Source organism: Kogia breviceps, chromosome 14 (genome assembly GCF_026419965.1).
Source record: "Kogia breviceps isolate mKogBre1 chromosome 14, mKogBre1 haplotype 1, whole genome shotgun sequence".
In the NCBI taxonomy this organism is placed as follows: Eukaryota; Metazoa; Chordata; class Mammalia; order Artiodactyla; family Physeteridae; genus Kogia; species Kogia breviceps.
Genome location: NC_081323.1, coordinates 57,011,287 through 57,023,597, shown reverse-complemented (window position 1 = coordinate 57,023,597; position 12,311 = coordinate 57,011,287). Strand labels below are relative to the sequence as shown.

At 46.5% G+C, this 12,311-nt stretch overlaps 1 pseudogene; it reads left to right on the top strand.

The window, feature by feature from the left end:
• The first annotated feature begins 391 nt into the window (after window positions 1-391).
• The window catches only part of LOC136792602 (ectonucleotide pyrophosphatase/phosphodiesterase family member 7-like), a 35,508-nt pseudogene continuing 23,588 nt past the window's right edge, over window positions 392-12,311 (top strand).

Here is a 12,311-nt window from a genome sequence, read left to right as displayed (position 1 = left end):
CTGTTTCCATAGTCATAATGAACAGTAATTTGTTCTCCCTATAAAAACAGCCTATATTGAGTAAAGGAAAGCTTCAATCTAATTTGTTCTCCAAATGTTCCAAACAGTGGAATTCATGTAAGAGTCCAAAATATTTCACAGTTTGTCTTTCTTTATCGTGGTAAAATACACATAATATTTAGCACTTTTTACCATTTTAAAGTGCAGAGTGTAACGGCATGAAGTGCATTCACAGTGGTGTGCAGCCGCCACCACCATCCACCTCCAGAACTTTTCCATCACGTCGAATGTGCCAACTTGTTATGCTCCAGGTGTTCTGGTCCACAGCGGAGCTGGAGCAGAATTATCAATGTGGACTTTGATCAACTGCAGATTTAAAAAAAGGGAGAAAATGGAAGCAGGCCGTGAACTCAGCGATGTGAGCGTGTGAGGCACTGGGGACATAACGGGCCCCAAGGCCCTCGCGCTGCTGCTGCCTGTCCTGTTAGGCTGGGCCAGCTGCCACCCCGTCCCAGGAGGAAGAGCTTCCACAAGCCGCTGCTGACCTCCTTTGATGGGTTCCGCTGGGACTACGACCAGGATGTGGACACCCCCAACATGGACCACCTGGCCAGGAGGGCGTGAAGGCCAGGTACCTCACACCGCCCTTCATGACAATGACCTCCCCATCTCACTTCACCACCACCTCAGGTAAGCTCCGCCCTGCAGCCAGGCCATGATGCAGGCGGAAACCCCGCATCCATAGTTCCCTGAAACAGAGCTGATTCTCAGTCATCTCTGGGGAGACTGAGGCAGCCAATGCCACTTGGAGTCAACCCCTGGAAGAAGCACTAGCTTAGAATACTAAGGGATTCACAGGGCTGTTTCTAGAACCCATGGCCTGCAGGCAGAATGGGGACCACGGCTGCAGCCTCTAAGGGATCTCCCCAGTGCCCGGGCCCACCCTACCCTCCACCCCGCCTTTCACATCATGGCCGGTGATCTTTTTAAAAAGTAAATCATTAAAAGAATTTTATAAAAGTAATAAAATATTAAAGTTTAAAGTAATCGGTTAGATCAGGTTACTCCCCTACTTAATACTGGTGCATTGGAGGGACACGTATGATCTTTGAAGAGAATTCAAATTTTGTCTTTCAGTGATCCAGAAGGTCCACATGGCCTGGCCCCCGACCTGCTCTCTCCTGACCTTTCTCATCTCTCTTCCCCTCACAAGCTTCCCTCCAGATCACAAAGGTCCCCTGCCTGGGCCTCCAACCAGCTCCCACCGGCCTCAGGGCCTTTGCCTAAACTGGTCCCTCCAGCTCACCTGGAGCATGTGGTCCAACGGGGGAGACAGACATTAGACAAGTAAACACACCAACAGATGTCATTACAAGTCAGAGAGGCACCAAGAAGGAAGAGAAGAGCTTCTCCAGGAGAAGACAGCAAGGGCAAATTGACTTGAACTCGGAGAGGCAGGGAAGGGTTCTCTGAGGAAGGAGAGGTTGAGCTGTGAGTGAAAGAGACCTCAGGAGTCCAGAGAAAGGAAAAGCATTCCAGGCAGAGGGAAGAGCATGTACAAGGTCTTTGTGACAGGAAGGAATGTGATTGTTCCAGAATCTCAGTTGCCACTAAGCAAATAAAGAGATTCCAATCTAAAAGAGAGGCAGAAAGACATTTACAAATTACTATACATAAAACAGATAACTAATAAGAACCTGCTGTATAGCACAGGGAACTCTACTCAATACTCTGTAATGGCCTATATGGGAAAAGAATCTTAAAAAAAAAGAGTGGATATATGTATATGTGTAATTGATTCACTTTGCTGTACACCTGAAACTAACACAACACTGTAAATCAACTACACTCCAATAAAAATTTGAGAATAGGGACTTCCCTGGTGGTGCAGTGGTTAAGAATCCGCCTGCCAATGCAGGGGACACGGGTTCGAGCCCTGGTCCAGGAAGATCCAACATACCTCAGAGCAACTAAGCCCGTGCGCCACAACTACTGAGCCCGCACTCTAGAGCCCTCAAGCCACAACTGCTGAGCCCACGCACCTGGATCCCATACTCTGCAACAAGAGAAGCGACCGCAATGAGAAGCCCATGCACTGCAAGGAACAGTAGCCCCGGCTCGTTGCAACTAGAGAAAGCCTGTGCACAAGAAAAAAGACCCAACGCAGCCAAAAAAATAATTAATTAATTAATTTTTAAAAAAATAAAAATACTTGGCCCTACCACATAACAATTAAATAAAAATCTTTGAGGATGGGGGAAGAAAAGGAAAAAAAATAAGAAAAGGAGGCAGTCAGGATGCAAAGGATTCCACTATAAGACTAACATTAGCTTCCATTTCTCAAATGTGAGCCTGATGCAGGGCTCTGTGCCAGGTGCTTTGCCTCCATTATCACCAGTACGATACTTCAAAGCAAGCGTTGTCCCCGGTCTACAGGTGAGAAAACGATGACTCAGCAAGGCTGAGTAACTGACCAGTCACTCGGTAAGAAAGTGGGAAAGGAGAAGCCAGCCCAGGAACAAGGGTGCCCCTGGCCACACAGAACTGGTTCTGCCCAGTTCTGAGCTGGGAACCTGCAGACCCCTCTCGCAGGGCAAGGAGGGGTACTGGTAAGCATGAACCTCACCCCCACCCAGAGAGCCACTCACTGGGCTCCGAGGGCAGCTCTGGGACCCTCTGACATGATGGGCAAACTGCTGGTGCCTTTTTGATGGAAGAGGTTTTCATCACTTCCACCTGACTCTCAAAGGTGCGTTTGAAACAGAAACTCAAAAAATAAAGCTGAGCAACCGCTTAGAGAGAGATTTGCTGAGAGAGATTTTCCTACATGTAAACTCTTCAAGAGGCAAGTCATTTGGGAACTATTAGCACCAGGAAGCAGGAACTAAAGAGCCCTTTTCTGGAGAAAGCTAACGCCACTTCCCAGCGGCATTAACTTCATAAAGATCTCCCATGGGCAGACTCTGGGTCCCTGAATGCTGAAAATACAATGGGCACAAAATATTGTAAGGTAAGGCACGCTCACCTTTTATTTATTCCCAGAAGGCTTCTGATGAGAAGATACAAACAGTGAGAGCAAATTTTTTAAATTACAAAATCACCCCAACACCTCTCTTACATTCACTACCAGCAGGGAATGGAAACCGGTACAGCTTCAGTGGAGCGTAATTTGGCAACATCCCATACAATTACAAATGTACAAACTTTCTTATTTGGCAATTCCACTTGTAGGACTCTATCCTACCATTACACAGTTGCTTGGTGGAAAATGATGTACATACAAAGATATTCATTACATTAGTGTTTGTAAGAGCAAAAGAAAATAGAAACAACGTGACTATCCATCCAGAGGGGAGTGGCTAAGTAAAATACTGGACATGCATAGAATGGCATACTCTGTCACCTTTTAAAGAAAAACTGAGGAAGCTTTTTGTGTCCAGGAGGAAGTTATCTCCAAGATGGATTAAGTGACAAAAGATGCAAAGAATATGTGTAGCATGCATATATGTGTGTGTATAACATGTGTGTATATATGTGCATACAATTGCTTATAGATGCACAGAGGACCTCTAAAGAAATAAAGAAGAAATTGGTAACACTGATTCCTCCAGGAAGAGGATGAGGTAGAAGGGAGACTTTGGATTGTACATCCTGTGTACCTTTTAGATCTTGGACCATGTGGATGTATTGCCTATAAATAACAATATTTATATACATAAGATACTTGTTTTAATTCACCCCTTATAGAAAAAATGTTCCTCTGTCCCTCTTATTTATAACCGAACTGCCATTTATTGAGTTGGTGAAGAGTCACTGCTTTAAAATGGGTTTTACAGCCTCAGCACTACTGACATTTGGGACCAGATGGTTCTCTGTGGTGGGGGCCATCTTGTGCACTGTGGGATGTTGGACAGCATCCCTGGTCTCTATCCTCTAGGTGCCAGGAGTGCCCCCTCCTCCCACGTGACAACCAAGAATGTCCCCAGACATTGCCCAAAGCCACCTGGGAGACAAATTGGCCCCCAGCTAAAAACCTGTCTTTAGTTAATATATATGTTTTATTTATTTATTTATTTATTGGCTGCATTGGGTCTTCATTGCTGCACTCAGGCTTTCTCTAGTTGAGGCGAGCAGGGGCTACTCTTCATTGCGATAAGAGTGCTTCTCATTGCGGTGGCTTCTCTTGTTGCAGAGCACAGGCTCTAGGCGCGTGGGCTTCAGTAGCTGTGGCACAAGGGCTCAGTAGTTGTGGCTCACGGGCTCTTGAGCACAGTCTCAGTAGTTATGGTACACAAGCTTAGTTGCTCCACAGCATGTGGGATCTTCCCGGACCAGGGCTTGAATCTGTGTCTCCTGCATTGGCAGGCAGATTCTTAACCACTGCACCATTAGGGAAGTCCTGAAAACCCCTGTTTTGAGTGGTTGAACCACTACCTGGCTTACAAAAATGCTCAGCAAGTACCACAATCATCATATCCTTCAATTCTCGTAACAGTGATAAGAAGTCAGAACAGCTGAGATATCCAAGGTCCATGAATGTACAAATCTCTCCCAAGGTCCCACAGCAGCTGAGGGGTAGGAGCAGGATTTGAACTCAGCCCTGGATGGTTCCAGACACTGGTCCTCAATCCTTGCCTCTAGAATGCCTACAGCCCTCCAGTGTCCTTCCTTCTAATTAAGTAGTCCAAAGGTATTGCAAATACCTTTAAATGTTGCACATCCTCAGAGCTCCCAGGCAATGGGTAGACACCCTGAATATGTTGTATTAATGACACAGATGCCACCCTAGAACCAGCAAAAGCACCAGCACTTGTCTTCATGAGCTGGGCTCAAGCCAACCTCTGTCTGACTCCAGTGTGGAAAAGCATCATCTGTAATAGAAAAAATAATGGATAAAAATTGGCGCTACCAGCACCCAAAGACCTCTTCAGATTCCAAGGGTAGGTCTGACACAAAGTATGATAAAAGGGGCTCTCTGGGCCAAATGACTAATTAAATGGAGTTCTTACAAACACTTCGGGGCAAGTTAACTCGGAGGAGAGGTGAGGAAATGATGTTGCTTCCCTGATTCTCAGCTCAGCAGCACAAGGAGGTGGCTCCCATAAGGGCTCAGGCCTGAGAAGCCACGTAACCACCCCTCCAAGCTTCCTAGACAGAGTCCAAGGGGCCAGGGACCAGGTGGTCCCAGGCAGGGAGCACGGCAGGGAGAGGCCATGCCCTAGGCATAAGACTTAGCTGACTTGGCTCGTTGGGTCAGAACTCTGGGCCCTCTGGGTCCACATCTGGGCAGCAGGGCCTCTCTGTGCCTGGGGGCTGTCAGGTGTGTGAATATCTGAGCCCTCACCCCAGAGCTAGAATCACACGGACCCTCATCAGCTTTCCTGATGCTGGTGAAGAAAGTCTTCCCGGAGAATTTGTTAGCAGGCTTACAATGTATTCATCCTTTCAGTTGACAAATATTGTCTGAGCATCTCTGTTGGGCCAGGCAGCGTAGACGGTGGCCAGCTACACACTTACATGTCTCTGGGGTCTGGCCATCTTTCTAGGGCTTGACGCACAGCTCGGGCTCCCGCCCCCCTCTGCTCCCAAATCCCACACATCTTTTCGGGGGGTTGTTTCCTTCTCTCTGGAGTTCCACCAGAGTAAAGGACAAACAGCCCCTTTCTTGGGGATCCCTCCACCTCTTTGCTTCCTCTCTCAGGGAATCAGACAGGAGAGATTTGCTCTTACTCCCCTGGGTCCCCCCCAAACCTTCCTCTACACCCGAACTCCTCCATGGCTCCCACAATGGGCTGAGCGTGTGACACCCCAAAGCCAGAAGGAGTCTCTGCGTTCTCCACTTTCTCCCATGGCATCCTTTCCTCGAAGCATGAAAAACAAAAATCCTGACTGTGTGAATGAAGGAAAGAATAAGGGAGAGAGGATTTTAAAAATAAAGCTGACTATTAATTCAAAATATCCCACCTCATCATCTCTTCACGTGAGAAAATCTTTGCATCTTTATAAAGGGTGTGTTTTTCCTCCAAGTATTTGCCCCCCAGCACCACTTGCAAGACAGTGGAAGTGGAGTCTCTGTCTAGGGTGGAGGCTCCCAAGACCTGACACTGGGGGCGATGTTCTCCCTCCAGCTCCCAGGGCTGGGCACTGGGCAGGTCTGCATGTTGCTCAAACTGCTCTTCTCTCTCATAAGGGCAATTACTTCCTCCAAGGTAGTTTTCTTCTTCCCACCTGGCTCTATCCCCCACCCTTCATCATCCCCCACCTCCACGTACACACACACACACACACACACACACACACACACACACACACACACACAAACACACACACACAGGGGTCTTGGCCACAGCACCTGGTAGTTCCTTAAAATGGAATGCTGTATTCATTTTCTATGGCTGCATAAAAATTTACCACAAACTTCGCAACTTAGAACAACACCCATTTATTATCTCTCTGTCATCAGGAGTCTGAGCATAGCTGAATTTAGTCCTCTGCTCAGTGTCTCACAAGGCTGCAATCAAGGTGCTGGCTGAGGTGGTGTCTCATCTGAGGCTTGGAGTCCTCTCCCAAGCTCACGCAACTGTTGGAAGACTTCATTTCCTTGCAGCTGTAGAACCCATGGCATCTTGGGTCCAGACCCTCTACTAAGAGCACACCTGAGGAGGTCAGGCCCACCTGGGATAATCTCCCTTTGGATTAACTCAAAGTGAACTGATTAGGGCCCTTAGTTACATCTGCAAAATCCCTTCAAGTTGTCCATGTCTACTAGTTAGAAGCCAGCCACAGGTCCACCCATGTGCAAGGGGAGGGAATTATACAAGGCGTATATATCCAAGGCAGGAATCTTGGGGCTATCTCAATTCTGCCTACCATGAATAGGTCTTGGATGGGGCTCAGACGACCAGGGGGTGAGCATCAGTCTTTGTGTAAAGGCAACAGGTAACAGGATGATCCCCCAGCATGGAGCTCCAGAAAGCCCCAGAATTATAGTCTAACCCTGGAGGCCCAGGGGCCGATGCAAGAGGGGCACTGACTGACCATGGAGGCTGGACACCTCACATCACAGTCTCCACATCCATAGGAGACCCTCTCTATTGCTTAGGCAAAGGCGATGATAATGATGATGATTTTGAAGGAGGAGGAGGAGGAAGAGGAAGATTATTAATTTGAAAGTACTTATACTAATCTCCTAGGGCTGCCATAACAAAGCACCACAAACTATGTGGCTTAAAACAACAGAAATTTATTATCTCACAGTCTAGAGGCCAGAAGTTTGAAATAAAGGTGTCGATAGAGCAATACTCCCTCTGAAAGCTGTAGGGGATCCTTTGTCTCTTCCTAGCTTCTTGTGGTTCGCTGGTGATCTGTGGCATTCCTTGGCTTGTAGATGCATTCCCTCCAACCCTCCATCCAAACCATGGAGTTCTCCCTGTGTCTCTGTCTTCACATGACCATCTTACTATAAGAACACCAGTAACTCAGATTAGGGGCCCACCCTACTCTAGTAGGACCTCACCTCTACAATGACCCTGTTTCCAAATAAGGTCACATTCTGAGGCTCTGGGGTTTAGGACTCCAACATATCTTTTTTGAGGAGCACAGTTCAAACCATAACACATAATTAATTGATAGTTACAGGTATGGCTACATCCAGATCCTCAAATTATATCATCAGAACAATCGAGCTCTCTACTTCTCCCTCTCCTCCTCTCTATTTCTCTTTCCTAAGAATGACCACAAAATTCCCAAGATTGACTCTCATTGGACCAGTTTGCTTCTCAGAACCAATCTCTGTGGGAGGATGGAATGATGCTGACCACCCAAGCTGGGACCACATGTCCACCCCCAGGTCAGGGTGGGGAATGGCAAGTCCCACACAAACCACGTCACCCATTGTCGGGGGATGGTAGTAGGTCCCAAGTGGAAAGTCAGGGACTGTTATCAGAGGGAGGAACAATGGAGGAAGGACTGGCAGAAAGCTAGTGATCTATCAGCCAGCCTGAGCCCAACAGTGTGGGGATGGGGTGAGGAGCAGTCGATGACCCATAGTACTACTGAGTCCCAAGAAATCCCAACTCCAACCATGGGGCTGCCCACAGGGCATGGGCTCCCAGTGGATTCAGTGACCAAACCTCCCAGCACTGTCCCTCTGTGTCCCTGAACTCTGTCATAATTTCCCTCAGACCTTGCCGAAATGAAAAGCCATTCTCTGAGGGTGAGCAGCTCATTCTGCTAGTTTAAGTCACGCAATTCCCTCTCTCTCTACAGAGGCCTGTACTTACTGCTCCATCATTGGTAATGACAATGAACATTTTTGCAATCACAGTTTTTATTGCAAAGTTACTGAAGACCAGAAAGAATAAGTTATGCTGCTGAAACTAAGGAAATCTCGCCAAGCAAATAGTGGGTGGATAGGAAGTCTTATGGCAGCAGCGTGTATTTCCTCCCCCAAGGAACTGATTGAAAATAAGAAGCTATCACCACCATGTTTCAAACAAAAGCCATGATATTATAATCTGACAATTTTAGATCTAGTCAAATGGATATGGCCCAGGGGTGAAAAGGAGACGTTCCATAACAAGACGATGGTCTAGAATAATGCAAGTGAGGTCCTCACAGTTCCACATTTCCTCTTTTCTTGAAAGGACACTCGCTGGCATGCTCAGGGCTCATGGTGGCCAGAAATAAAGTCTCTCCCAGTTCCAGAACCCCCAGGGCAACCCCAAAATTGGAGCAACCACTTATACCTGTATAGACCATGTACTGCGCAATTCTGAAAGGGTTGTTCTCATGAATACTAGGTGGATGGTGTCCCCTGAAGGTGTGCAGGGCACAACTTGCACAAATGAGCAGTCACTTATATTCTATCCCAAAATTAACTTACAAGAAGTAAAAATTCCTCAGAGATGTTGTAATCAGTCATGAGTCCACCTCTCCTTCATGGGACAGAGCAAAGAAAGTGTGGCGAAATACGCTTGGATGATCTTTAAGACTAGATCAGCGTTTCTCAACGTCCCGCTATTGATATTTGGGGCCAGATCTTTGTCTTGGGGGGGCTGTCCTGTGCATTGTGGAGTGTTTAGCAGCATCCCTGGCCTCTACTCACTAGATTCCAGCAGCATCCCTCTCCTAGATGTGCCTATCAAAAATGTCTCCAGACACTGCCCCATGTTCCTTGGGAGGTAAAAATCACCCTAATTGAGAACCTCTGGACTAGATGTGTAATATACAAATCACATGTAAATCAGAGAGCTGAAGGTCACATACCTGATACTCTAGCCAGTGGACAAAAAATCTGAAAGAGGTAAGAGAGGTAGGGAAAGAGAAAGGAAATTAAATTCCTGCTGCTGGTAACAACACAAGCCCAGCAGATGTTGTTGGAAACCCAGTTAGAAGATGCCATAAACCTTAATCAGCTCCCATCCTGCTCCCCCAGAAACAACTTTCTGCTGAAAAGGTCCTGAAAGCCAGCAAAACCACAAACATGAACAAACAGGCCAAAGAAAACCATAGACTGGGATAGAAAAGATGTCCCTCCAACACCAGCCATTTCCACGAAGGGATAAAAATGGATTCATGGAAAAAAACTGAAAATAAGGAAGGCTGGGAAACCAGGATATTCCCTAACTTTTCACTATGGAAATTTCCACCTTGCAGAAAAAAGCAGAGAAAATTGCACAATGAAGCCGCGCGTACCTAGCACTGAGCTGCAAAAATGTGCCCACATTTTGCCAGTCTTGTTCCATTGTCCTCACCCAAGGCCCTGTCTTTCCTCCTTCGTTTCCTTCCTTCCTTCCTTCTTTCCTTCCTTGAATCTCTTACAGCAAATTTCAGACATCATGTCATATTATGCATAACACATCAGCATGCAGTTCTAACCTAAGGGTTTGGTCTGTTTTTACAAAACCTCCATGTCGTGTTAAACAGATTTGACATGAAGAAACTAGGATACTTGGAGAAAAGATCTGATTGACACCTTAGAGTTTCTCCTACTAGTGCTTCTCAAATTTGAACGTGTATATGAATCACCCGGGGATCTTGTTAAAATGCAGACTCTGGTTCAGTGGGTCTGGGGTGGGGCCTGAGAGTCAACATTTCCAACAAGCTCCCAGGTGATGCCAGTGCTGCAAGTCCACGCATCACACAGAGGAAGGGTTGGCCCAAAACACCAGAGCAGCAGAGCAAAAAATCATGACTGCTCAGGATTCCAAGGCCTTGAATGAGAGGAGAAACTGGAACCACTGGAGACTGAGGGCTCAGGTGTATTCGTTTCTTGCAGCTGCTGTAACAAAGTACCATAAACTGGGTGGCTTAAAGCAACAAAAAGTCTGGAGGCCAGTAGTCCAGTCCAAAATCAAGGTATCGGGAGGCTGTGCTCCCTCCAGAGGCTCCACGGAAGAAGCCTTCCTTGCCTCTTCCAATTCTGATGGCTGCCGGCATTCCTGGGCTTGTGGCCACATCACTCCAATCTCTGCTTCTGTGGTCACATTGCCTTTTCTGTCTGTGCCTTCTCCTCTTCTGCCTCTTGTAAGGACACTTATCTTGCACTTAGAGCCCACACAGATAATCTAGGATAATCTCCTCATCTCAAAATCCTTAACTGAATTACAACTGCAAAGACCCTGTTTCCAAATAAGGCAACACTCACAGGTTCTGAGAATACGAATATGGACATATCCTTGGGGAGGGGTGGGAGGCACCATTCAGCCCACTACACCAGTAAGAGGGGGAAATCAAGTGAGAAAAAAATGCAGAAGAGAGGGGAGACCCCGTTTCTGTGACAGTGGCCAGTAAGGCAGGCCAAGGGTAGAACTGTGTGTTAACAGAGTTCCCAGATAGAACGCAAGTGCAGCCGTCTGCTTCCGGCTTCTTGAAGAGAGAACATTTCTGTTCCTGACAGCGGATTAAAGGAAGAGGTGGGGAGTAAGGAAGCCATTCTCTGTTGGCCTAGTTCCTGAGGAATCGTGCCTCTGCCTTAGGACCATTCTCAAGTCTTGTTCTAGGACAGAATGATTTATTGATGGCCATAATTAAAAAGCAATGCCAAAAAAGAAGCAGTCAGCACTTTACATCTGCACTTACACATGAGCAAGAGCGGTTTGGTAAAATGGGCACTAGGGTCTTATTTCCCCATCCAGAAAAGGGCTCTCATCGTGGGGTATCCTGTTGGGGTCAAGCCTCATGTCTGCAGCAGGAGTTGATAAGGTTTTAAGTTTCAACTGGTGCACTGAGCTACCTGTTCTCATCCCCAGCACTTTTATTACAGGTCTAGTGGATCATCAGTGGGTGGCACTCTGGATGTGTAGACTTGGGTAAGTGTGGTTTTGAGCCCCAGTGGGGGCTGTTTTTCCACCAGTGTCTTGGCTGTAGGTCTGAATGAGCTTGTCTGCTTGAGATTGGAGCACTGGGTTGATTTGATTTAAGATGGTTGGTTGACTTGATTTAGCAGCTGTTCTTCCTCATTCATTTCATACTAGCTGGTTAATAAAACCTTTCTTCTTTGGTTTGGGGAATGTAAACTTAATGAAGCACTGGACCCCACAAATCGGGAGGAAAATGAAGACATGTTTACAGCTTAATATGGTAGGTTGGTTCAAAGGAACTACTGAATGAAACAAGTAGGTCCTTAAAATATTGTTAAACAACTGAATGCATGATAAAGTGTGTCTATGCCCAAATGGTCTGTTGGCAAATAGTTACTGTTCCACCTGAAAATTAGTAGGTAGGAATTGAGCAAATGTTTGGTGGGGGGAAAGGAGATGCTCTTATTGAGTATATTAGGTTATGAATTTTATTTTAATTCCACTAAAGGTTTATTTTATAGGTTTATTTAATGATTTAACTATTATGTATAGGTTTATTTTCATCCCACTACAGTATTTTTTTCCCAAGTTGACTTTGGACTAAATCAAGGTCTGCTTCCTACTTCTTCAGTTTGTACCTGGCCGCCTACATATGGGGCAGAGGATGGGAGGGAATTTGTTCAATTAAATCCAACAAAAATTTGTTGAATGCCTACTAAGGGCAAAGGTCTCTGCTTTGTGCCAGGGAGACACCAAAATAAATAAGGCACAGCCCTACTCTCAGCCATGTCAGGGAGCAACAGTTGTAAGAAACAGAAGGCAAGGCTCTAACAGGCAAACTCATGAGCACAGGAACCAAATTAGAGGGAATCAGGGAATAGAAACTGCAATTATAGAAATCAAACTTCCTCCTCTGGCTCTCAGAAGCCCTGTGGTCTTTCTTATCAGCCCCATGGGCTTTCTTGTCTCTGCTTCCCTCGCTCGTGACCACCTTTCTCTTTTCACTAC